Source organism: Pongo pygmaeus, chromosome 1 (assembly GCF_028885625.2).
Source record: "Pongo pygmaeus isolate AG05252 chromosome 1, NHGRI_mPonPyg2-v2.0_pri, whole genome shotgun sequence".
NCBI classification, from domain to species: domain Eukaryota; kingdom Metazoa; phylum Chordata; class Mammalia; order Primates; family Hominidae; genus Pongo; species Pongo pygmaeus.
In genome coordinates, this window is record NC_072373.2 from 166,422,318 (window position 1) to 166,449,686 (window position 27,369).

Here is a 27,369-nt window from a genome sequence, read left to right on the forward strand (position 1 = left end):
ACAAAACTACTTTGTAATAGAATTTTATCATCTCTCTAATACTGGGACCAGTATGATATGTGTGACCTATTTTCAGTCCTAAAAAGACCTACCTAGAGTAATCAAGTATAAAGACTAGGACCAAACAGGTAATACAAATAACAAAACAACCAATAACATTTAAAAAAAATTCCCTTGCAGATGCACTCAATTTCTATGAAGCCAAATTGCCTAGGGAAAAATGTATATGTATATGTATGTTTGTGTTTCCAGTTGGATTTTCTAGTTTTAACACTTCGTTTTTATGTTTGTATATAGTGAAACATTCTTTACAGGGGTTTGAAAGGACCCATCTTAACAAAGAAAACATTCATAAAAGTTAAATGGGAAACTGAACTCACAGATTGGATGAGCAATAAAAAGCTTATTGATACCTGATTTCTGAACAAAGCCAGAAAGGAGAAGGTAAAACAAAAGGAAAAAAATAAATAAATAAATAAAAAACTTTGAAATTTTGAGGTTCCAAAATTTGGAGGCAAAAAAAAAAAAAAAGATTGAAAAATTTGGAAAGCTTCAAAGAGAGAAAAGGACATTGTACAACTGCTCCATAGCAGCAGAGTTCCAAGGGGTGGGAGGACATTTGGAAAGCCTGGTTCTTCCAGGTTCCTATAGCCACTCACTCGTTCAATGGGGAGCTATATCCTAACTCCCAGCCCAGAATCTTGATTTAGATTTGGGCTGACAAATGCCTGCACAGCTAGGATCCTGCCAGTGACAGAGTAGAGGCTCCGCTGATACTGTGCAGAAAACCATCAAGCCGCCTACCCCCCGTCATACCAACACAACACACATGGACACATAAATGCATTTGGCACACAATTTCCAAGGGTTCATGAGTCACCTGAGACATGAATCCAGACTGAGAACACCTGTGCATAGTAAGAATCCTTAGACTTGAGGATCTGGCCAAGTTTAGAGCCACAAGTAAGCTGATACAACTGCTTTCTTAGCCTGTGGCCTCATAACAAGGCCAGTTTCTCCAGGTTCTCAATAGGCTGAGAGTGAGCAGCTTTAATTTAGGCAATGGTCCAGCCATGAAACATCAGGCTGCCTGAGGCTGACCGCCTGAGTTTGAATCCTGCCTCCATCACTTAATAGCTGTGTAATCTTGAATAAGTTTTACTTAATTTCTTGTACCTCAGTTGTCTTATCTCTAAAATAGGGATGATAATAATGCCTACTTCAAAATATTGAAAAGATTACATGAATTTTCATATGGGAAGCACTTAAAACAACCCTTACCTATCACACAGGAAAACACCAAATAAATGCTAGCTGCTATTATTCTATGGTCCTTTTTAGGAAAAAAAGAAGGTGGTTTAATATAAAGGTTCCTATCAGAAAAACACTGCAGAAAGGCCAAAAATAGTAGTTAATGCTAGCATTGATTTTTGTGTCCTGTATTAAATTATCATGAGATGTCCACTTCTGCTATTTCTGCAAAGTTGACCATTTGGTTAACTGAACAAGTATCGCCATCTATGTTCCAGTACAATACAATACAATGGCAGTGTTGAATGCTGGAAAATGTAGTCTGTGAAACTTATCACAAATAAAGAAAAATATGCCATCAGATTAATAGCTTTCCTTCATTTCAGTTTGTGAAATGAATTAATCGCTTTCCTTCATTTCAGTTTCAGCTGGCAAGCGCACAGCTTTGGATTATCACAGACCCATAGATGGTGACAAATTAGAAGGGACCTCAGTGATCATGATCATTCTGTACATCTAGTCCAGGACCTCAGTGTGCAGCTGGGAAACCTGAGCCCAAAGACAGGCACGACTTGCCCAGATAGACCCTGTGTGTAAGGACCAGCACCAGAAACTCAAGACTCCCAAGTGTCTATCTGTTTACTCATTTACCTCCTTTCACTAGACTTGACAGCCCCTTAGAGGCCAGAATCTATCATACTTGTCACCTTCATGCCAGCTCAGCACACCTAGACACAGAAGGCAACAGCAAACGAAGGCTGAAAAGAACTAAAGTGATAGTGTTCTTTGCTTCTACTAAGGTATCATTTTAACTCAAGAAAGAAGAGATAGTTACCTCCTTCACTGAAAGATGACCCAAGTGGTAAAGCAAGGCAGAAATCACAACTAAGCATCCTGCTGGTGTGGGAGTCAGGAGATCAGGACTTTTGCCCTACCTCTACCCTAACTTGCTTTGTGACATTGGACAAGCACCTAGCTTTTCTTAAAAAAAAAAAAAAAAAAAAAGAAAGTGACTAGGCAAGATGCTGTCCTTGATAGAGCTGAAAGGAATCAAATTTTATGAGGTCCCAAAGTGAAATTCAATTTATTATTGATTATAATTCATTGTATGTCACTATGCTTATACTATACTCCAATATTAATTTTTAAAAGTCTTCTTTGTACATTATCACTTAATCCTCACGGTAACCTTAAGTAGGTCAGGAAATACCTTATAACCCCATTTTACAGACAATGACACTGAGACATTTTACAGACTCACTGAGGCGAGTGTTCCCATGTTTATGTCAGAGTTAAATTAACAAATACCACTTATACCGAGAGGCAGAATTCACACCAAGAAAGAAAAAGATATGCTCAGCGGTAGATCAAGGGCCCAAGAAGAGGCAGTACGTGGCTTGAAGGTGAAATTAATAAGGAGCCATGGAACCTGGTCATCTCTCCCTAACTCTCAGGTTTCTTTACTCAAAATTCTACTTTCAAAGATGTACTTCTTTCATAGCTACATGAAGATCAGATGGGTTATGGGAAATACAAAGCCAAGATATTTGGCGGAGATCAGACAGAGAAGGTGAAGTAAGCCTCTGAAATGTATCCTGCCTGCAATAAAACAAAATTTTTTTTTTTTTTTGAGACAGTCTCACTCTATCTCTCAGGGTGGAATAGAGTGGTATGATCTTGGCTCACTGCAACCTCTGCCTCCTGGGTTCAAGTGATTCTCCTGCCTCAGCCTCCCAAGTTGCTGGGATTACAGGCATGTGCCACCATACCTGGCTAATTTTGTGTATTTTTAGTAGAGACAGGGTTTCACCATGTTGGCTAGGCTGGTCTCGAACTCCTGAGCTCAAGTAATCCACCCGCCTCGGTCTCCCAAAGTGCTGGGATTACAGGCATGAGCCACTGCGCCTGGCCAGGAAAATGTAGTTCTAAGCATTTTATTGAAACTTCACCGTAAGAAAGACCCTGAAATAAGGTAAAGAATAATAAATAAAAATTATGTGATAACCATTATTTATAGCTTAAGCTTAATTAAAATACCATTAATATTATTTTTCCTTATAGAATATGCCTTTTTTTATTTTAATGAATCTTAGCAAATACATAAAATCAACCCTAGACTTGTTAGGAAAGGCATCTCCACTCTAAAGTCCTATGTTATCACAGAAACCCTAAGAAGACTGACCTACTGGCTCAATTGGAATGGGCATTTATCTTTCAAGATTTCCTAAAACCTTTTGAACCCCTTCTTAACATCCTGATATTGTAGTTTCCTACTGCATTGATGAGTACCATTATTTCAAAGTAGAATTCCCAAAAACCATATTTCCTATGTTTCCAACAGCAAGGCAATCATATGCCCCTCTGCAAATCACGGATGCAGAAAGACATACCTTCCAGTAAGCCTACTGGTGAAGTATTCCTGAGCACAGTCAGTTCAATGTGCTTGGCGGCAGTGGCAGTGGTATTTCCTACAGACCTGTCTCGTGGCAAAACCAGGCACTGCTACACAATGTTCTTGGCTATGTAACATCACAACACTCAAGCAGGCTATGACAGAGCAATGCCCAAAAGGAGAAAGAAATAAATAAAATCCAAGGGAAAACCAAAGGAATGACTGTTGGCAAAATGGAAAATGTTACTCCCAACTTTTACATTTGCAACATTTAATTATTTCTCCCCAAACTCAAGAGAACCATAAAAATAAAAGTTCTGGCAGCCACGTCTCAGTGTGCAGCTTTGTTTCATCACAGACTTTAATAACATTCTTTTTCTGCTGGTGAAACACTGGGGAAAGGGTGGAGAAGGATCGAAGTTTCTGGACTCAACAGTCCCAGATTCCTCCTGGACAGCTGTGTTCTTCCCTGGAGTAAAGCCCCTTTCCAAAGACAGAAAACCTTTTTATTTTCTGGCCCAGCTATTTTCAAGACAACTTAATTCAATTCACTCAAAACTCCATAAGGCAAAACAGAATCTTGGCCATTACCAACCGTGTGTCAAGAGAAGGGAAGATGTCAGAAGGACAAATTTGTTTCTAAACTTTAAAGATTGCACACCCTTCTATCTGTTCATCATTGTTATAAGGGACGGCCACATAACTGATTCGTCATGTCTATTTCTTTTACTCAAAAACACTATTTGCTAGCCAGAATATTTTCAAATGGTGTCTACCACCAGATTGTACCCTTCCATTCTTCTTTTTTTTTTTTTTTTTTTTTTCCGACACAGAGTCTTGCTCTGTTGCCCAGGCTGGAGTGCAGTGGCACGATCTCTGCTCACTGCAACCTCCACCTACCAGGTCCAAGCGATTCTCCTACCTCACCCTCTTGAGTAGCTGAGATTACAGGCTCATGACACCACAACTGGCTATTTGTGTGTGTGTGTGTGTGTGTGTATGTGTGTTTGTTTGTGTGTGTGTATTTTTAGTAGAGATGGGGTTTTACCATGTTGGCCAGGCTGGTCTCAAACTCCTGACCTCGTGATCTGCCCACCTCGGCCTCCCAAAGTGCTAGGATTACAGGTGTGAGCCACTGCGCCTGGCCTCCATTCTTCTTATTAAAAACTTCTTTCCAGCTTTCTAATACAGAATCTCATAAACTAGTTTCCCTCTCTGGTTGTTATTTTATATTTTCATAACTTCCCCCATTTTAGGATATTCTATTGAGCATTTCTCCTTACAGGTAGGAAAGTTAACCACCTTCTCACACATAAAATTCATAACCAATTAAATCCAATAAAGTTTTATTGAACAGCTACTATATATATTACTCGGTGTCAGTGTGGTGAAGAAAGGCCTGAATTTTAGAACAATAATAGTAATAAGAATAATAGCTACTATTTGCTCTGATCCTGCGTGCCAGGAATCGTAACATGTCTGGACAGATAACATAGCATGACACTGCATAACAGTGAAGAATGTGGCCTCTGCTCTCTAATAGGCCTGGGTTCAGTGAAAAGCTCTACCACTTAGGCCAGTTTCTTTACCCTTCTGTGCCTCAGGCTCCTCATCTATAAAATACAGATATTAACAAGATACACCTCACAGGGCTATTTGAGGATTTCATAAAATCACAAGAGTAAAAAACTTAGCCCAGGGCCTAATTAACAATGACACATTGCAACTACCCTATTATTCTCATTCTAAGAGGAAGAGACTGAAGCTCAGAGACAGTCCACAACACAGCTGAGATTCAAATCCATACTCATTCAACACTGAAGCCTTTGCACTTTCTAGTGCCATGCATTGACCAGCCATACAGTAAGGGAGGGCACATTAGAAGCCTAGAGTCTGGCAACTGGGAGGGCCTTACAGTCAGTCCACCCTCCAAGCATGGCATCTCTCCAGTGAACTGGCAGGCGATCAACCCTACTGCTTATACACAAGCTCCAAGCTTTACCCACGTCTGTATCCAAGAGCTGGAGAAGAGCCTACAGGGGGGACATTTGCTTATTGCATGAATGATTAAGGCAATTTAAATAAACTAATAATTATAGCTAAGTATTGAGCAGAAACTATGTGCTGGGCACTAGAATCAACATGTACTAACATATCTACTATTAAATTTTAAAAACTCAAATAAGCTTTGCAGAATGTGGTGAGGGAGGTACATATTTTCATTAAATCAGACTCTGGAGAGACAGATAAAAGCATCACAAAAGTGTCCCCAAAATAGAATAGGGGATCTTCATCTTCACAGGGCCTGCACTTCAAGAAAACATTGAGTAGGATAAGGTGACTGTCTTCCTTAAAAGCACTCAACACCAAAACCCCCAGCCAGCCAGAAAATGAAAGTCAGAGGGTCTTCATACAACTGTGTTGGTTGTACCCTGCAGAGGGGCGCCCAACCCAGGGAGCAAGTGAGGACAGAAACACACCAGGACTCCTCTAGTCATGCTGAGCATCATGACTTGGGTCAGCACACACACAACAGAAGGGGCAGTTTGTACAAAGGTACCATAAAAACTTTGACTACCTTAACACACACAGGCTAATTTCTTATTCAATTATCCCATCTCACATCCCAAGATGGAATACATTTAAATCAGTAACTATATAAATATATTGATTTATTCACATTTATTCAAACATGTGAGTATACATTCACATACTCACACATTTCTTTATGTGCAGAGTACTACACTTAGTATAGCAGGAGATAACAGAGATTACCATCTAATAGACATAATTACAAGTATCATAAACAATAGGGCCAAAGAGAATAAATATCTTAATTAGCATTCTGGACAGCATCAAAAAACTTGCTGCCTAGGTCACTGAGGCACTAGGGTCAGGGAAGTGAAGAAAATACCCTCATCTAAACAAGACAGAAGGAGAAACAACACTATCATCAGATTTAAATACAAAGTACACTTGAAAGTTAAATTCAACTAGTAGTTTTAGAAGCAACATAGTTTACGCTTTAAGCAAAAAGTCAGATTTTTTAAAGTGGTAGGGTCTAATCTTGGTTTAGCCACAGAATCACTGTGTCATTCTAGGAAAATATGCAAAATACACCCAGTTTTAATTGGTGCATCAGGGAAAGGTTTCATCAATAGCTGAGAGGTAGAATGAGAAATTCCATTCTACTTAACTAATGCAAAGTGGTGTTGTTAGTTAAAGCCACCCCCAGTCTGGGCCATAGATTTGAAAGGGAAAGGATAGGGAAGGATGGAGATGTCTTTAAACAACTGGATCACCAGGCAAGAGCAGTGAAAAAAGAACAAAAAAGCAAAGATTGTACTTTAAGTCAAGAAGACACCATTTCAGGAAAATAAACATGGGGCCTAAAAGCAAAGGAACACACATTAAACCTTCAAGGAAAAGCTGATAAGTGAAAGATACAGATACAATAACTCCATATGTCTTTAATGTTAGTAACCACTCAGCACAATTCAACTTCAGAGGCTGATGGCTATCTTTTCAATTAAGTTTGGGGGAATGGGGAGAGGGTTCCCATGTGCCTGAAACTGTGATAGGCAACTAACATTTATTACTTCATTTATTCCTCATAGCAACCTGACAAATTACATCTTATCCTACTTATATCCTACTGCATAGATGAAAACACTGAATCTGAAAGAACAAGAACCTCAAGCCATTTCCATCATGCCAACTGTGCAGGATGGGGATCTGGGGGACTTGGAGGTGGGGCTCCAGAGTCACCTTTGGTAACCAAGAGCTGCTGAGGAAATGGAGCAAGACAGTCTTAAGAGGCTTACCAAATATGGTTCATTCTACCTACTCTTAAAGATCCAAATATAGTATGAACTTGCACTTGACCATAACTCTAGTGGCACATATCCACTGTCAATTGTCTCCAGTTGATAAGAAGGCACCGACTCACAGCTATTTATTCTCCATGACAGAGAAAACACTCTTCTATGTGCTCTCCCCATGCCTGGGGAACCATGAAGTTTTCCAATACCAAATCCATAGAGCTATTTGCAGACCATCTGAATCTACCTGGATAAAAGGCATCTAAGTACATCTGACATGGAAAAGGCACTTCAGATAAGAATAACCTCCTGGCAGACTTGGGATATACCACACCTGAGGGTCCATCATAAAACAGATACCTAAAAGTTAGTCTTCATTTTGTTTGTTTATAGAATACGGCTATTCTGTTCTTGGTTCCTTTACCTCCACGTGTTATTTCAAGCATCAACTAGGTGGCTTTTATTAACACCTTCTAAGGAGAGGCTACAAAAAATAAATAGGTAAAAACCATGTCCCAGCCATCAACAACAACTGATTATCTAGAAATTTAAGAGAGATTTCAATTGCATATATGAAGATGCATGTCTAATCTCATTTCTGTAAAAAAAAAAAAACTTCTGAAAGTTGTTCAACAACAGATACTTTGAAAATTGAATCCTATTTATTTATTCATTCATTCATTCAACAAGTACTTATTGAGCAACTGTTACACGCCTGAGTCTATGTTAGGTGTTAGAAATCCCGAGATTAAAGACATTCCCTGTCCTCAAGGAAATAAAATCTAACGAGAAAAGAGAGGGTTAAAAAAATGCAAGAACAACACAGGGAGAGGAGTGCCACACTAAGTTACTGTAAGCACAGGTATGATGGGAGACCAGAGAAAGGGCTCCTAACACAGTCACATGGAGTCAAGGATGGCAGTTTTTAAACATTGGGGATGGAGGATTATTTCAGACAGAAAGAATAAAATGTATCACTTCCATTTCTGGCCAAGTTGGAGTAACAGGATAATTGTCAAGACTGGGATAACAGTCAGTAAAGGGCAGTGATCCCTGGAAGAAGGAAGGCAAATGAAACAAATCCTACGAGTCCTCCAGCTTACTGCCTGAGAGAATTTCCAGCTCAAGGTGTCTGGAGGAAAGGGAGAACTCAGGCAGAGCTCAGTGAGTTGAGTGAATTGTCTGAGTTGAGTGAATTGAGCTAACAGTCCAGGGAGACCAAGGCAACTAGAGTTTGCAAGGCCAAGTATCAGAGAAAAGAGAGCTGCAGAAAGAGCCACAGAGAATCCTCCTCAAGTATTCAGCAGAGTGCTGATCAGTGCATACATGTGTGGCAACTACCCAACACTGGGGAAAGAAATATCCAAAAAGATATTTCCAGATTGGAAAACCTCATGATTCCCCAGGCAACGAGGAGAGCACATAGAAGAGTGTTTTCACTGTCATGGAGAATAATTAGTTCTAGACTAAGTACAACTATTTCAGTCTTCCAAATCTTCAAAGCAAGACTTTCCAAAAGGATCAAACTGCTTCTAAACAACTTAAACACATTCCAGAACAAAGTTCAAAAATATTTACAGGAATACAAAAATAGCCAGTACCCAACAAGGAAAATTCACAATGTCTGGCATCTAATCAAAAATTACCAGGCATTCATAAAGCAGGGAAATATAACCCCTGATGAGGAGGAAAAAAAAAAATCAATCAAAACTGACACAGATGTTAGAATTAGCAGACAGAACATTAAAATGGTTATTATAACTATATTCTCTAAGTTCAAAAGTAAGTGGAGACACTGAAGATATGAAAGAGAGCTACATCAGCAGGGCGTGGTAGCTCACACCTGTAATCCCAGCACTTTGGGAGGCCGAGATGGGTGGGTCACGAGGTCAAGAGATCAAGACCATCCTGGCCAACATGGTGAAACCCCATCTCTACTAAAAATACAAAAAATATATATATATATATTAGTGGGGCGTGGTGGTGTGCACCTATAGTCCCAGCTACTTGGGAGGCTGAGGCAGGAGAATCGCTTGAACCGGGGAGGCGGAGGTTGCAGTGAGCCGAGATCACACCACTGCACTCCAGCCTAACAACAGAGCAAGACTACGTCTCAAAAAAAAAAAAAAAAAGAGCTACATCAAACTTCTAGAGGTGAAATCTACAATGTATGCAATGAAAAATACTCTGGATGGGATTAACATCAGATTAGACATTGCAGAGGATAAATATGAGTAAACTTGAAAACACAAAAATCAAAACTATCCAAAATAAGATACAGAGGGAAAAAGGGAATTAAAAAAATAAACAGAATCAGTGAGTCGAGGAACAACTTCAACTGGCCTAATATACATGTAACTGGAGCCCCCAAAGGAGAGGAGAAAATTAAGTATCAAATATAGTATTTCATAATCGCCCTTGCCTCCAAGAATTTACAATCTTGATGGGAAAACAAATTGTAATAAAAAACAAAGTCATAAGGTATTTGAAAATCAAAAAGTATTATAAGAACAGAAACAAATGTCATGAGTCAGTACATAATTAATTACCAAACACACAGTACACATAACTGTTTAGAGGAGAGGAACAGATTACTTCAAGTTGGGAGGTCAGGTTAAGAATAGTCAAAGAGGAAACATTTGAATTGTCCTTTCATAAATGGGTATTTTCATATAATCCAAAGTAGTGTTCATTAGTATATCTAGTCAGCCCTCCATATCCCCGGGTTCCATACCCATGGATTCAATCAAACACAGATCAAAAATATTTGGAAAAATAAGTAAATAAATAATAATAAAAAATAATACAAATTTAAAAATATGGTGTAACAACTATTTACATAGCATTTATATTATATTAGGTATTATAAGTAACCTAGAGATAATTTAAAGTACACAGGAGAATGTATGTAGGTTAGATGCAAACACTATGCCATTTTATATCAGAGACTTGAGCATCCATGGATTTTGGCATCCATCAGGGTCCTGGAACGAATGTGCCACAGATACCAAGAGATGACTGTAGTTTTTCTTCTTTCATCACTTTTTCTTCTTTATTCATTCATTCACCATTAATTGAGCAATCTGTATGCGCCAGATACTATCTAAGCACAGACATGTTCTATCTCTACCTATGATGGGTTTAGAATCTAGAAGAGGTAAAAGAGAGAAATGGCTATTGCTCACACTGCTAGATACTCTGTGATGGAAGTATGTTCAGATTGTTGTAGGAAGGAGGCAGTTAACTCCACTAGGGAAAGGAAATAGAAGAAATTCACGAGACAAACAACTGTCACCTATTTGTAAAACCTCCATCCTGCCCTGTTTCCAGACTTGGCTGTCAAAAAGAACTGCTGGAAAATATGTAGAAAAGTCTACCTACCATGGAAGGAAGCAGAAAGCCAAGCAGTTTTCCCCTTGATTTCAATTCACTAATACACAGGAGGAAGAAAACGCAGGAACCTCCTCCTGCCAAGCAATCAGCCACACCTAAGTGGTGCTAAGATTTAGATAAGCCCTGACAAGTCTATTGAAGAATGCCTTAAATAGATGGGCAGCAGAGCGGTAATACGTCATATATTTTTATATGACATAAAGCCTCAGTGAATAAAAAAAAATTCACTGGAATCAGGTTGGTGATCTGATATTTCCATTGAAAACATTTTATTTTTCCTGAAGCTAGCAGTCATGCACTATGCAATATACAAAGCTAGAAGGAACATTCATGATCACAGAGGCCAATGCTCACATTCTACAGATGGGCCCACTGAGATCCAGAGAGAGTAAGAGTCTAGACCACAGTCACAGCAGCATTAGTTAAAATTCCTATCATCCTAGTTCTGGGAAGCTGGCGTTCTTTACATGAAACCGTATAGTTTTTATCCATCTCTTAGAATGAATGAATTTCAGCTGTGATTTTAATAGAGAATTATGCTAATACAGGAGAGGTATATTCGGATGTGGAATGATCATTTATCATAAGCCTTGGTTTAATAGTTTTCCTAAAAATAGTGTTTCACTAAGGAAACCTCATATTTGGAAACTTTTCATTCATGCTCCATTGGCAATGAAAGATTCCTTACTGTGTCCCCAGTGCACTGTTTAATGTTCAATTTACAGACTATTTTGCTGAAGAAAGAAACAAGATATAAGAGCAAAGCATAAGCTAGACTCTCACTCTACTATATACAAGATACAGGTTGAGTATCCTTTACCCAAAATGCTTGAGATCAGAAATGTTTCAGATGTCTTCAAGATTCTGGAATATATGCGTTTATACCAGCTGAGCATTCCTAATCCAAAAATCCAAAATCTGAATGCTCCAAGGAGCACCTTTGAGCATCATGTTGGCATGCAAAACGTTTCAGATTTTGGTGCATTTTGGGTTTTGGATTTTCAGATTAGGGATACCCAACCTATATATGATCTTGGGCAGAATATTTAACCTCTCAGTTTTTTCATCTATAAAACGAGGCTAACAATAGTACTTACTATGGTATATGTAGTGTGTTCTCAAGTTTTGAGAATGAGCTAGCTGATATAAAGTACATCACCAGGCATACCACAGGAGTTCAAAAAACTTTAGCAGCAGCTGTTGCCGCAGTTGGTGACTATGATGCTGGGAGCAGGGGATGGGTGTAATCATTGTTAATGTCTTGAGGTTAAATCATATTAGACATCTTTTCCCTTACGATTCTCAAAGACAACTCAGATACACATATTTATGCCAGGTACTGATAATGATACAACATCTTAGTCTTAGAACTCTCCTTAAAGAGTATGTACCTGTCCCTAAGTTTAAATCTTACTTATAATAATAATAGTTACTCTTCCAAATCTGAGTGGAGCTAAATTATTTGCCACCTTATGCTGTAAACCTTGGGCCACAGAACTTGGTAATAAAATGTATGAGTATCATACTTTCTCCATCTGTATAAAGTCCTTACAGAAAAGCAGGACTCTATTACAAATGTCACCCTAGGTTTCCCATGGTTAATGCATGTGGTAAGACTGAACTGTCATGCTACAGATTTGTCCTAAAAGTAGAATGTGAATTCAACAACCACACTCTCCCAGTGAAAATGATCTGTTTCATTTTTTAGTGTTTTTCCTTCCATCAATACTCAAAGGAACTGGTTTGCATTAGTGAGTGTCTACAAAGATTTCTTCCTCTTCTGGACAATTAATTTGTATCATATAAGACAAATATTGGCACATCTGGACAAACTCAGCATGAGTCTAAAAACCATGAAATTTCTCAAGGCATCTGTGAATAAAAACACCTCTCTGAGCTTTTCCAAGATGACAGACCGAGACGGGAGAAGTGGACAAATGGACACGATAGCCCTCTTTGAAGATCAGAAAGGCTGTTGTGTGAAAGAGGGAGCAGACTTCTAAGGCTGGGTGCTCAGGAGGGCAGGATGAGAATAAATATATAGGAAAGTTGCAGGGGGCTGCCTTCAGCTCTACAAAAGGAAGAGTTTGCCAGGGCAAGGGTACACATACACGTATGCCCCAGCAGAGTGAAACAGATGGCGGCTGAGTCCAGGCAGCACCACTGATGAGCTGTGCACATGGGGCAAGTTTCTTAAACTATCTGATCTCTCCCCTGTCAGTCAGTACAGTTATTCCCACATTCACAGCTATTCCAGAATTGAAAAATATATGTATATTTAATGCTTAATATATGGTAGGCATCATGATTGCTTCAACTCTGAGGGATTTGTCATATGCCTTTGGAACAGGAATATCTACATGACCTAATGAATAAAATCTCTTTAGTTCTGCCTTTTCTTTTGGTCTTAAAACCCAATGAGCGAAGCTCAAATTGTTCTACCACCTGCTGTGCCACTGCTTTTAGGTAAGATGCCAGTCTATTTGTCTTCCATCTTCCCTGGATCTTTCCAGCAGCAAAACCTAAAGAAAAACACTTATCATCCACCAACCTTAACCCAAGGAAGGATTATAGGATCATTTACAAAATCATTACAAATCATTTTTCATATACAGGTGTTCTCCCCTTCTTCCAGCACATGTTTTGTGTAAATCGCATTCTTATTTTCATACCAAATGAGCTTATAATTGTTTGCATATGCTTAGTATTTTATTCCAAGAATATTACTCCATGTCCATTAAAAAAGCTTTGGAAAACAGAAAAATGGGACAATGAGGGGAATAATCACCCACAGTCTATTCATTGTTATTTTTCCCTGTCATCTTTATACATGAGTGATGGTGGTCTTTTTTTACATAATTTTAATTAGATCAGAATTTTGAAGGTGACTTCTTAGCATTTTTTAACTGCTCTTCACTTAGTGGTAGCTCCTGCATTAAGTTCCTCTGTTCTCAATACCAATTAAGTATTAGCGATTTTTAAGATGTTTTAAAGTACCAAGGGTCAACGCCACTTAGAAGCATGGAATTTTGAAAGCAGAAAAGAAAACCTGCACTTGAAGAAGGAATGACTAATGCAATCTCTCATTTTATGGACATTAAAACCCAAAAAGTGGCCGGGCACGGTGGCTCACGCCTGTAATCCCAGTACTTTAGGAGGCCGAGGCTAGCAGATCACCAGGTCAAGAAATTGAGGCCATCCTGGCCAACATGGTGAAACCCCGTCTCTACTAAAAATACAAAAATTAGCTGGGCATGGTGGCACACACCTATAGTCCAAGCTACTCAGGAGGCTGAGGCAGGATAATTGCTTGAACTCGGGAGACGGAGGTTGCAGTGAGCCTTGATCGTGCCACTGCACTCCAGCTTGGAGACAGAGCAAGATTTTGTCTCAAACAAACAAACAAACAAAAAGCAAACCAAAAAAACCCAAAAAGCCACACAGGCAGCAATCTCTGCTGGTATAGAGAGCAAGGTCCCTGAATTCACTGGCCAGTGCAATGAACCTACTGTAAATTGGGCCCCAGTATCTCCTGCTATGCACCCCCAACATAGGTTCCATAAGTTTGGACTTTGTCTCTTCAATTCCTTAGAAATGTACATAATGTGTTCTGTGTACAATGGATGTATAGCAAACTAATTAGGGCCAAAGTAGGCTTTGATGAGGATAATTCTATCCAAGCAGAAACTCAAATCTGCCCTATAATATAGCTAGAACAATGTCCTAGAACAGGAGGAAAAGGAAAAAAAAATCTCCAGTCTTTGCTCTAACATCTTTACTCAACTTGACATATCTTTATACATCCACACTGTGAAAGTTTATCTCATACCTGTTGAATAAGCAAAATCTAAAAATACTTTCAATACCAAGAGTTAGAAAGGGTAAAGAGCAACGGGAACTTATATCCTGTAGGAAGGAGCTCACACTGGCATAAGGCCGTTGGAGAGCAATTCCACAGCACCTAGGGAAGCCGAAGACATGCATACTCTATTCTATTCCTAGGTATTTGGCCTAGAAAAACTTCGCACATTTTTACAGAAAGACAAGTCAAAGTTTTCATGGCAACATTGTTTATAATACACAAAAAATGAAGACAGAAGAATGGGTACATTAATTGTGAAATGGTCATACAATAGCATACTTACTGCACAGCAACTAAAATAACTTCTTAGATCAACATGTAATTCCTAAATTAACTAGGTTAATACCAAAAACATAACATTGGGCAAAAATAGCAAGATATATGACAGGTACAGTAAGTTCCCATTTATACACAATTTTAAAATAGGCAAAGCACTATTTTTAGTAGCACTCAGTGTATTTATGCACAGAGAGCGAAAATATAAAAACATGCATGGGAATGAAAAGACATCACATTTAGAGGACAGATTATCTCTGGAGAAGAAAAGAGACAGGATTTAGGGGGGTACACTGGGAGCTTTTGTTGTATCTATAATGTTTTATTTCTTTTAAAAATCTGAAACAAAAAAAAATATTTGTATCTGAAATGGGTTTTGTCACTTTTGTTTGCTTTTCTGTACACTTAAAATATTTCAAAGTTTAAAAAAGAAAACAAAACACGATGGCTTAGCAATGGATTGGTCTAGATATCCAGGAATCTGAGATGGTAGGAAAAACAAAAATCCATCCGCTGTTGCGGAGCACTTTAGTTATTTTTATTTATTTTTTTGAGACAGGGTCTCACTCTGTCCTTCAGGCTGGAGTGTGGGGTAGCATCACTGCTCACTGCAGCCTTGACCTCCTGGGCTCAAGTGATCTTCCCACCTCAGTCTCTGGAGTAGCTGGGACCACAGGCGCATACCACCACACCCCGCTAACTTTTTTTATTTTTTGTAGAGATGAGGTGTCACTATGTTGCCAAGGCTGGTCTCAAACTCCTGAGCTCAAGTGATCCTTCAGCCTCGGCCTCCAAAAATGCTGGGATTACAGGTGTTAGCCACTGCTCCTGACCCTATTTTAGGCATTTTAAACAAGACTGGTGGCCATCACAAACTCCTCTGCATCCCTGTGCTTGGCATGGTGCCAAGCCAAAAGTAAATACAAGCTAAATATTGAAGAATAAATGAACAAATCAATAAACAAATGAACTGAATGGGTTGTTATACATGCCTTTGGTTAATTAAAACGGAAAACAACAATTACCATTAATAATTTGAAATTCAAACCACTTCTAAATGTGGGCCCATGGACAGCTCTGAAAGGCATCATTAATTAAAAAAGATTGAAAACTAGTGGGCAAAGAAACCCTTAAAGACTTTAAGATCCTTAACATTCCATGTTTTTTCTTTATCTCAGAGCCAGGCATAGCACACTCATCCCATTCTTGTCACCTAAGGACCAGGAGTTCATTGCCATAACAGACCCCAGGATGCTGCCCACAGCCTGACATATCAATAAGTCTTTAGGTATCTAAGCGAATTAAACAGCTCTTCTGAGCCTATGTGAAGAATTCCCAGCATTTTTCTGCTCTGTTCACTCGGTTTACTGAGTACATTAAGATTCTAAATCATTCTGTCTTCACAAATGTAGGTTTGTCCCCTTGGGGACAAAAAATTTCCAGGATGATAACCACGATTTCAAACTCCTTACCATTATAGGGGAATATACAGGCTTGATGAAATCAAGCAGAAATCCACTACCAGACGTTTTTGCCATTATTGATTTTTTTAAATTCCAAGTGAATTTAAAAAGAACCAAAATAAGATGCATGGCACATTCATCTAAGCCTCGTAATTAAATCCAAAAAGGCAGTTTACAGTAGTTTAAGCAAAAAGAATAATTTTAGAAAGTACCACAGGCCTCCACTATCTGAAATAAATTAGGTGTTTTTTAGTTTCCTTATGTTATTAAAATATTAATTTACTTTTAAATATAATCCTGAAGCTTCCTTCGAAATACCTTCTTCAAGGAAAGGGGCATATATTTATAGTGTTCTTTTAAAGTTTAACAAAAGAAGGATTCAAACCGAGTTACCTCCACTCTGCAGAAGTCTTTTTTTCAAATGTGTAACAGGATCTTATTGCAGTCACTCGGTCTGCTCTCCACACAAAGAAAGACTGGAAAGCATTTGTGTTATGCTTCTGGAGTTAAAAATGAAGACGCCTTTTTGTTTCCATCAGTTCTTTTTTATTAATAAGGTGGCCACACTAAGTCAGAAATTATAAACATCTGCTTTAGCCATTAAATACAGATTCAAAGGCCTAATGATAAAGTGACCTCTTTATTAATAACAGAGAGCGACAAGTGGCCATTTTCCCAGAGTGTTCACAGAAATAAATCAATCCATAAGTCCAGGTGTCAGCTATATCGGCTCTTAAGTTTTCTCTTCGATTTGGCCTTTATTGTTTTAAATCACTTAGGAAACAAAAAGGGAGCTCAGGAAGTACCTTTTCCATGAGTTTTGTTTTTACCTCTGCTCTTGATGAGATGTCACTTAGCCACTTCACAGAACTTGAAGACACAATCTTTGATTCTCCACATCACAGAAGAATCATCCCCATGCACCATCTAACCGATGAGTAGACACATGGGACTTATCAGCCGCAGGGAGTATATCTGAATCAAAGCCTCAAACAAAGGTGTATAGGAAAACCACAGCTCTGTCAAAGGAAACAATAGTGGAATCACTGCAGCTGTATTTTAAAATGGCAGGAACACAGCCCCTTGTTTTCTTTAATTCACATATTAGAATTTTAATTATCAAGTTGCTAAAGTGTGGTGGCTTTCAATTGAAGTGGGTTTTACCGACCCAGCCTCGCAGGGCAGACAGAAGTCCTTTGTTGCGCTGCCAGATGCACAGAGACGCCAGCATGGCACCATCCACGTCCTCTGCCTCAGATCCTTCTGGCAGGAAGCCTCTACCACCACCTAGAGCACAGGAGTCTCTGGGAGATGAATCTCCCTGGCCCTTGTCCAAGGGGCTTTATTACTGGAAGGACCAGAAAGATCTCTTTACAAACCTGATCTTTCTCCTTACCCAATCCATAGGCTGGTACCAGAAGAAACAGCAGAAGACTGAACTGCTACAATAGAAGTAGCCCGTGAAGGATGAGTAGTTCTTGCGGGGAATACTTTGTGAAGGCTGTGGAGAACACTCCTGTCCCACCACAGGGAGAATTCCCCCAAGTCCTGTCTTTACTACAAAGTTAAAACCCTCTAGAAACCCACAACACCAAGGCACAGAGCCAGCACATACAGCCCCAACACCTCTTGCTCCTCTCCCTGGCTTCCTGTTTCCTGATTTCCCCTCACTGTTTCCCTCACTCCTACCACTCTGGAGAAGGCAGTCACCATCTGTCAGGTGGAAGAAGACCCCTGCAGGGCTGTGGGGACAGAGGCAAGAACACTGGACTGATAGTTCAACAGAGGCCCACGGAAGCCAGCCTGGACGAGATAGCGGGTGAGCTCTTGTAACCAGCCAAATCCTACAGATCCCCCTTAGTGACTTCACCTCCAAGGCCGCTGTCCTGGGCCTGTGGTCAGCAGAGTCCTTGCTCTGCAGTTACACGCTGTGCCACATTAGGAGTGTTAGTGAGCTTCTAGAGGTCTTACTATTCTTCCCCCCAAAAATAAGAGCGCAGAGTTAGGTCATGTCAAAAGTCCGTTGAAGGTTTGGCATTCTATAACTTTACATCACTTCCTTTATCTATTTCCTCAGTTCTCTCAAGTATCAAGCCGCATAGTTGCAGATGATTTTAAGGCCCTTTCCAACACAAAGGCTCTATGATTCCGTTGATGAAGCCAGATCACAAGCAAGGATCATGCTTTTAATCTCAGTGGCTCTTTCTTTGCCAAATAATGATAGGAATGTACTTCAGCTGAATGCCCCCATCTCAGCTACCAGTACATCTGGTTGGGAAACCTACATCTACTTCTATCTGCCCACTTGCCAACACAGAAATCTTCAAACAAAGACAGGATGATTCATGGCATCTTTAATAGGGCCCCCACCTTGACATTAAATCTTGGGCTGAGGTTATCGAAAACAGCAAGTATACAAAGAACTTACTCACAGCCTGAGAGCAAGCCAGAGACCGTGCAGGTGGCTGGAGGGAAAATTGACAAGAATTACAAAGAAAAGGTGCATTGAGTTAATAGAAAATAACTCTGGTATTGAGGAACAGGGGCTGAAAACAGATGTGAGGGGTAGGCCACCTCCTCACCATGAGGAGTGAAAGCAAGAACCACAGCTGATTTTTCAAACACACACATACACACACACACACTCTCTCTCTCTCTCTCTCTCTCTCTCTCTCTCTCTCTCTCTCAAATAAAAAAATATAAAATTCACTATGCTGGCCCAGGGGTGTGGGTTGCGGTGCCCTTCAAGGAATATTGTAGAGCTGAAAGCTGATTAGACACAGCACCCAAAAATCAGTATTCCAGAAGGAGTTTGAAGCTAAAGACGGCAGTTTCACATACTAGAGGGGGTGCTGAGTATAAAAACATAAGTTCAGGCTCCATCTAAGCTTCATGATCTTTTATAAATTACGAAATCTCTACACCAAATTAATTCCTCATCTGTAACATGGAGACTACAAATACCCAGTCTATCCGAAAAGAGATTTTTAAAGCAGGTACAACACATACAAGTATCTGGGGCACAGCAGACACTCCCAAAAGTTTGAAGTTACTATGAAGATGCATGCAGGTATCAGAGATCAGAACACAATAATGGGTCAATCCAGAGACAAACAGAAATCAAGAAAAGGCAGGCAGTGGCAAACAAGGCAAAACAGTGGGTCAAGGGTTGAAACAGGAACCTAAAAGAAATTCTCCAGCATCATCACTTTTAATAAATATCTATTGTTAAGGAGAAGAAAGCAGATTGCCAGATGAGTGATAAAAAATGACCTCATTCATTGAAAGAGAAAGAAAAGCAAAAACACAAAGCCAAGGAAGACAGACTATAGAGACATACTCCAAATACTATTATAATAGTAGTTATCACTACTACTAGTAGGGTTATTTCAGGGTTTTTTGTTTGTTTATCAATATTTTCCAAATATTTCAGTTTTTATTTCAAAGTTAATAAAAAATGGCACCTTAAACATTTAATAACAGGCCCTGAGTAGCTGTTCTTTCAGGGAAGCTGAAGCCCTGGAGAAGATCATTGGCATTCTGAAATTGAGGCTGTGCTCTAATTATTTGAAAGTTCTTAACACATATATGGAGAAACTCAGCCAGTCTATAAATATATGTAGAAGGCCTTCTTAATTCAAAAGCATGACATTAAACATTTCAGGAAAAAAACATAAACCCCCAAAGAGTTTCCATCTCATTAGGGAATTAGATACGCTCACATTAAATTATAACTCACAATGCAGGGTGCACTAGTGTAACAATGAATTCAAGGAGAGTGATTTGAGCCAGGCTGAGGACAACTGGAAGACTTCAAAAGACGGGATAAAGTCACTTTCTGCTGCAGAGACAATTTAATTAAAAAGAAGCTCCTTTCTACCCCCTCCTCCAGGTAATAGAGAATTCATTGTATTCTGAGAAATTGAAGATCTTACAAGAAGGCAGATTGCATGACCTTCCATTTGCAAAAGATTCTTTCAGGAAAGGGAGTAATTAAGATTGCCTAGAAGGGGCTGCTTTATTTCATTGAGGAGATAACTTTAAACAGGCTTCCTCACCACATGCACCACACTCGACAAGCAAACTCCCTACACTGGACTCCTACAGGGCCTAATTCTCACCTTAGCCCCAACTTTACCCAGATTCTCTCACCTGTTATTATTAAGCTACTTAGCTGCCTTCCACCCTTCATCCCCAGACCCCAAACACCCTAGTAGACTGTGAACTCTTTTTGTTCTTTCATGTATTCATTCACCATTTTTTTCAACACATGCTATGTGCTAGAAACACAGAGATAAATAAAACACCCCCCATCCCCATAAAGCTGACAGTCTAGCAGCATTAACTGACTTCTTAGTAGATATTTATAGCTCAATGGCCAACACATGCATGGAGCATCCAAGAGAAGGAAGAGGATGTGCCTAACCAGCGTGAAGCCAGGCAATAGGATTTGGAGGAGATTGCAAGAAGAGTGGGTGGCAGGAATAAAGGCACTAACCATGGTGAAAAGGGACACAGAGTGAGCAGAAAACCATGTAGCCAGATCTTAAAGTGCGAGGCAGAGAGTGGAAAGACATAACCATAACAGCCAACATCTACTGAGGGCTAACCATGTGTGAGCTGATTAATTCCTCACCAACCCATGAAGTAGGTTTTATCATCCTAATGTTAGCAATGAGGAAACGAGGCTACAAAGGTTAAGTCACTGGGGCAGTAAGGGAGATAATCACTCTGATATGCTGCCCCCCTAAGGCTAGAGGGATCAGCAAGGGCTGGTCTGAAAATCCCTTTGGTGTCATGCTAAGGAGCTTGGGCCTTTCCTATAGATAAACGGCAGGCAGTAAATGGCTTTAAGCAGGAAAGAGTCAGATTTGTGTCTCAAGAGGCTACTTCAGCAAGGTGTGGAGGACTGATAGGAAGAGGGACCTACCCAGAGTTAGGGAAATCAGCTAAAAAGTTGTTGCAGTCTTCCTATGAGCAATGTGCAGCCTGATCTAATGGTGCAAAGAAGGAGCAGAGGGCAGTCAGGTCCCGGCAGCGGCTGCAGTGCTCTTGTCTTCTGCGGCTCTCCGCGCCCTCTCCTTTTCGCTTCCGGAAACATGGCCTCCGGTGTGGCTGTCTGATGGTGTCATGAACATGCTCAACGACATGAAGGTGCATAAGTCTTCAATGCCAGAGGAGGTTAAGAAGCACAAGAAGGCGGTGCTCTTCTGCCTTAGTGAGGACAAGAAGAACATCATCCTAGAGGAGGCCAAGAAGATCCTGGTGGGTGATGTGAGCCAGACCGTCAACGACCCCTACACCACCTTTGTCAGGATGCTGCCAGATAAGGACTGCCGCTACGCCCCCTATGACACAACCTACGAGACCAAGGACAGCAAGGAGGAGGACCTGGTGTTTATCTTCTGGGCCCCTGAGTCCGCGCCCCTTAACAGCAAAATGATCTATGCCAGCTCCAAGGACGCCATCAAGAAGCTGACAGGGATCAAGCATGAATTACACGCAAACTGCTATGAAGAGGTCAAGGACCGCTGCACCCTGGCAGAGAAGCTGGGGGGCAGTGTGGTCATCTCCCTAGAGGACAAGACTTTGTGAGCTCCTTCTGGCCCCCTGCCTGGAACATCTGGCAGCCCCACATCTGCCCTCAGGGGTTGCAGGCTGTCCCCTTCCTCCCAGACCAGACGGGCTGGGGGGATCCCAGCAGGGGGAGGGCAATCCCTTCACCCCAGTTGCCAAACAGACAGCCCCACCTCCTGGATTTTCCTCCTCCCTCCATCCGTGATGGTTCTAGTCGTCCCAAACTGCTTTTGGTCTTCTTATTCCTCTTGGGTTGAAGCAAACCAAATTTCCCCCAGGCACCTCAGTTGTGGAGAGGGGCCCATATTTTTTTTTAACAACACCCCCGCACCCAACCTGTTCCTCCCCCTTCGCAAGCTTCCAACTTCTAACCGCAATAGTGACTCTATGCTTGGTGTTTAGTTCGGTGTATAAATGGAATGTTGTGGAGATGACCCCTCCCTGTGCTGGCTGATTCCTCTCCCTTTTCCCCTGGTCACCACTACTCATGGAAGCAGGACCAGTAAAGGACTTTCGATTGAAAAAAAAAAAAGAAGGAGCAAAGGGAACAGATGCAAGATATATTTGTTGGGAGACATTCTCCATGAGTCCCTTCGGTTTCTGCACATCTTGTGTGCAAAGCACTGGCTACCCTTGGTTCCAGACTAACTTTTCAAAGATGTTTATATGGATAACAGCCTTGGAAGAAATGATCTCCCTCTGGAGCAAAGGTGAAGCATCTTTGTTGCCCAATATAAAAGATTTGGGTTCCCTAAGTTCAGAGTTTCTCTCCTGTAACGCAATGCACTTCATGTATGGATGTCACCTGGCCCTCTTCATGACATCCTATGGGAGTTGGGTCTTGGAGAAACAGTGAATAAATATGTTGATACTCTGGCTATTGCTATTGCTATGACTAATAAAGTTCTTTGTCTCTAACCCAGGAATCCTTCCGCCAGCATCTATGGAACTGCGGCAGGCAAGTTCATTTGCAAGTAAGCTAAAGGCTCAAATCCTTCACAGTTCTTGATGATATTTAGGGGAAAAAAATCAGCAGGATTGGTGAATAGCCAAATGTAGAATGTTAGGGAGAAAAAAGGAATCAAAGATTACTTCTGGTTTTTTTGTTTGTTTGTTTGTTTGAAGGGTGAAGTTTGGACAGTGGTTTGAATGGTTACTTTAGACAGTGGTGTCACCAACAGAGGTGGAATATATAACAGGTACAAGAATGTAATATATAATGAGACATAGTGGGTGCTGGGGATGAGATAATAAATTCAGTTTGGAGGTCTATGAGACATCCATGTGGAAGTATCCAACACAGAGCTGAATAATGAAGGCAAAAGGGGAAGAGCTGGATTAAAGATATATAGGGTTCATTAGCATCAGGGCATAGGTAAACCCATGATATTGGATAAAATCCTCTTTCATATAGAAACCATCATATTCATCCTTAAACTCTTAGTCCCCTGCAGAGGGCTTTGCACAATGTATATGCTTAATAAATGCCTGTTAAATAAATGGCTAAAAACAGATCCAGAATTAGTTGTATCCTTTATTTAAATTAAAATTGCTTCAGTGGTTACCGGTGTAATGCTAATCCACGTTTTCTCAAATCAGAGTCTCAAATACAGGGTATGTACTTTTGTTTCACACGAAATACAACCAGTTTCATACACAAGTAATTACAAACTCTTACATGTAACATGGAAGCAGAACAGAATTCTAAGACTCATAATATCATGTCATTAAAAAGCAATATTGTTGGTTTTCTTATCGGAGAAAAAAGTTCTATTATCCACAGGATCACTCCTACCTTCACTCATTCAACATAACAAAAAACTTACTGAGGACCTACTATGTTTAAGGAACGGTGCTGAAATCTGTAAGGGATCTAAAAAGCATAAAAGTCCCATCCTTAAAGGAATTTACAAAAGCGGGGTGGTGGTATATACATCAGACCAGAATTTAGTTCCAAGTTCCACATTTAGCAATTTTATGACCTTGAGCAAGTTACTTAACCTCTACAACCTTTAGTTACTAAACTTGTAAAAAGAAAATAGTGCAAATGCATACCTCATAAATGGCAATGAGATGTACATTTTGTAATACACGTAGAGTATGTATTATAATACTCCATCAAAAGTAGTGGCCAGTATGATTACCATCATGATAAACTAGTTGGGGAAGAAATACTCATAGAAATACTCATAGAAAAACCACTCAGTGAGAGAGAGTGCAGAACATTATAAATGCCATTGAAGTGCTAAAGCACTAGAAACACAGACCCTTAGGAACCTGTTGAAAACAGTAGTAGTTAACACTGTGTTTTAACTTATTTAAACCAGCCCAACAAACCTATGAATGAATAGTATTATTCCCATTTTCTAGATGAGAAAACTGACACCTAGACAAGTCAAGTAACTTACTCCGGTTCACCCAGCAGAAAGTGGTGGAGCAGGAAATAAATCCAGGCTGTCTGGCTCCAGAGTCTGATGCCAAGCTGGCTCCTCAGGGAGAATCATGCATTTTTATGACTTATATTTTGAAGACAAAAGAACTGAACTCTTTGAAACTATTTGCCTTCAACTCACAACTATTATACAAATACTATTCTACTCAGAATTGAAAGATTATTTTAAAATATCTAAACAGGGCCAGGTGCGGTGGCTCACACCTGTAATCCCAGCACTTTGGGATGCCAAGGCGGGCAGATCACCTGAGGTCAAGAGTTCGAGACCAGCCTGGCCAACATGGTGAAACCCTGTCTCTACTAAAAATACAAAAAAATTAGCTAGGCGTGGTGGCGTGCACCTGTAGTCCCAGCTACTCAGGAGGCTGAGGCAGGAGACTCACTTGAACCCCAGAGGCAGAGGTTGCAGTGAGCCGAGATCGCACCATTGCACTCCAGCCTGGGCAAACAAGAGTGAAACTCCGTCTCAAAAAAAAAAAAAAAAAAAATCTAAACGACAAGCGGAGAGACTTTTCTAGGTTAGCTCAGGTCCTATTTCACAGATTCTGAAAACTGTAAAGGAAGGAAGATTTAATGCTTCATACCAAACACGGTGTAAGACAAAATCACAGTGCATCATGGACGGATGCACAAAATCCAAAGTGACTGAAAGTGTAGGGCTTTGGGCTTAAAGCTCTGAGGCACCTTTATGAAATAAAATGACTCCATTTACCAACTCTCATTTCCTACTGTTCATAAGCACTTCCTTAAGCTTAATTTAATATACACTCCTCTCAGATGCAGAGTTTTGGGGGTTGTTTTTCCATTTCCATGTGAATAATGTAACAGACTGATGAGATATATTCAGCCACTGTGTTGGGCCACCTTGGACTTTCATCAAATTTTGTTTTATTTAATTTTCAAAGAAAATAACGATGAAATACCCTAAATATCCAATCACTGAGTGATGGCTAAATAAAAGAAATAAAATAAAAGAAAAACAATATCTATAAAGACTTGGAAAAAATAGTATTAGGTATTCAGTGAAAAAAAGCTTGCTACAAAATAACATAGACAAGATGATTACATTTATGGATAAAAATGTATGCATAGGGCAAAAAAGCCTGCAAGGAAATGTACCAAAATATTAAAAGTGATTTTTTGTGTGTTTATAATATGAGCCCTAGTCTTTCACTTTCTCAGTGTTTCTTTATTTTCTGAATTTTCTTTGATACATATATTATTTGTACCTTTTTTAATTGCAGTAAACCAACATAAAAACAAAAAAAAAAGTTCAATGTGCTATCCATTGCACTACAGAGCCTTCTTATACTTTTTAAATGTTTGGAATATTTGTATTACAGACATATTAATGGATAAATAGATGCCAAATTAGATAGACAGATAGATAGATGATATGGAGACAGACATTCTTTTACCAAAACATTACAGAACAGCTCCTCTTAGAAATGTAGTCAAAATCTGGCTTCCCCGTCCAATTCAGCTGTCTCTTTCTTTAAACCAATCAACCATGTATTTCTTTAAGGTAAATGTTACTTAAAAGCATCTTAGATGGACAGATCTGACTTTTGAAGCCCTAAATAGAGGGCACAGGTAACCAATTAATGCATGAATTACAGCCATGCGTCGCTTAACAACAGAGATATGTTCTGAGAAAAGAGTGCTTAGTTGATATGCTTGTTGTCATGTGAACATCATAGAGCGTACTTACACAGACTTAGATGGTATAGCCTACTACACACCTAGGCTTTATGATATGGCCTATTGCTCCTAGGCTACAAATTTGTACAGCATGTTACCATACTGAATACTGTAGGCGACTGTCGCACAATGGTATCTGTATAGCTAAACATATCTAAACATATAAAAGATGCAGTAAAAATACAGTATAAAAGATTAAAAATGTTACACCTGTAGAGAGCACTTATCATGAATGGAGCTTGCAGGAATTAGAAGTTGTTCTGGGTGAATCAGTGTGAGTGAAAGTGAAAGCCTAGGACATTACTATACACTACTGTAGACTTCATATGTACACCTAGGCTACATTAAATTTATAAAGTATTTTCTTTCTTCAATAGAAATTAGACAGCTTACTGTAATTTTTTATTTTATAAACTTTTTATTTTTTAACTCTGGACTCTTGTAATAATGCTTAGCTTAAAACATGAACACATTATATAGCTGTACAAAAATATTTTCTTTATATCCTTATTCCATAAGCTTTTTTCTATTTACACATTTTTAAGTTAAAAATTAAGACACAAACACACACACTAGCCTAGGCCTACACAGGGTCAGGATCATCAATATCATTGTCTTCCACCTCCACATCTTGTCCACTGGAAGCTCTTCAAGGGGCAATAACAGGCATGGAGCTGTCATCTGCTATGATAACAATGCCTTCTTCTGAAATACCTCCTGAAGGACCTGCCTGAGGCTGTTTTACAGGTAATGTTTTATTTTAGAAGCAAAAGCAGTACACTCTAAAATAATAATAATAAAAAGTATAGTAAATATGTAAACCACTAACATAGTTGTTTATTACTATTATCAAGTATACTTACTATTATCACAAATATACTTACTATTATCAGTATACAATTAGGTATACTGTATATCACTGGAGGTGCTATAGTTTTACAGGACTGGCAGGGCAGGTTTGTTTACACCAGCATCACCACAAACACATGAGTAATGCACTGTGCTACAACATTACAACAACTACAGCCTCTCTAGGAGTTTTTCAGCTCCATTATAACCCTATTGGACCACCATCTTATATGCAGTTCTAACGTTGACTGAAAGATGATTATGCAGTGCCTGACTGTAGCTGCCATACAAATGTGACAGGAAGAGTAACTTAGCTCATACACAATTACATA

At 39.7% G+C, this 27,369-nt stretch overlaps 1 protein-coding gene and 1 pseudogene across 3 annotated transcripts in view; one reads left to right on the forward strand and one right to left on the reverse strand.

Annotated features, from left to right (window-relative positions):
- The window catches only part of ROR1 (receptor tyrosine kinase like orphan receptor 1), a 420,883-nt gene that overhangs the window by 315,351 nt on the left and 78,163 nt on the right, over window positions 1–27,369 (reverse strand). The window lies entirely within an intron of this gene.
- LOC129039629 (cofilin-1-like) lies at window positions 21,558–22,053 on the forward strand (annotated as a pseudogene).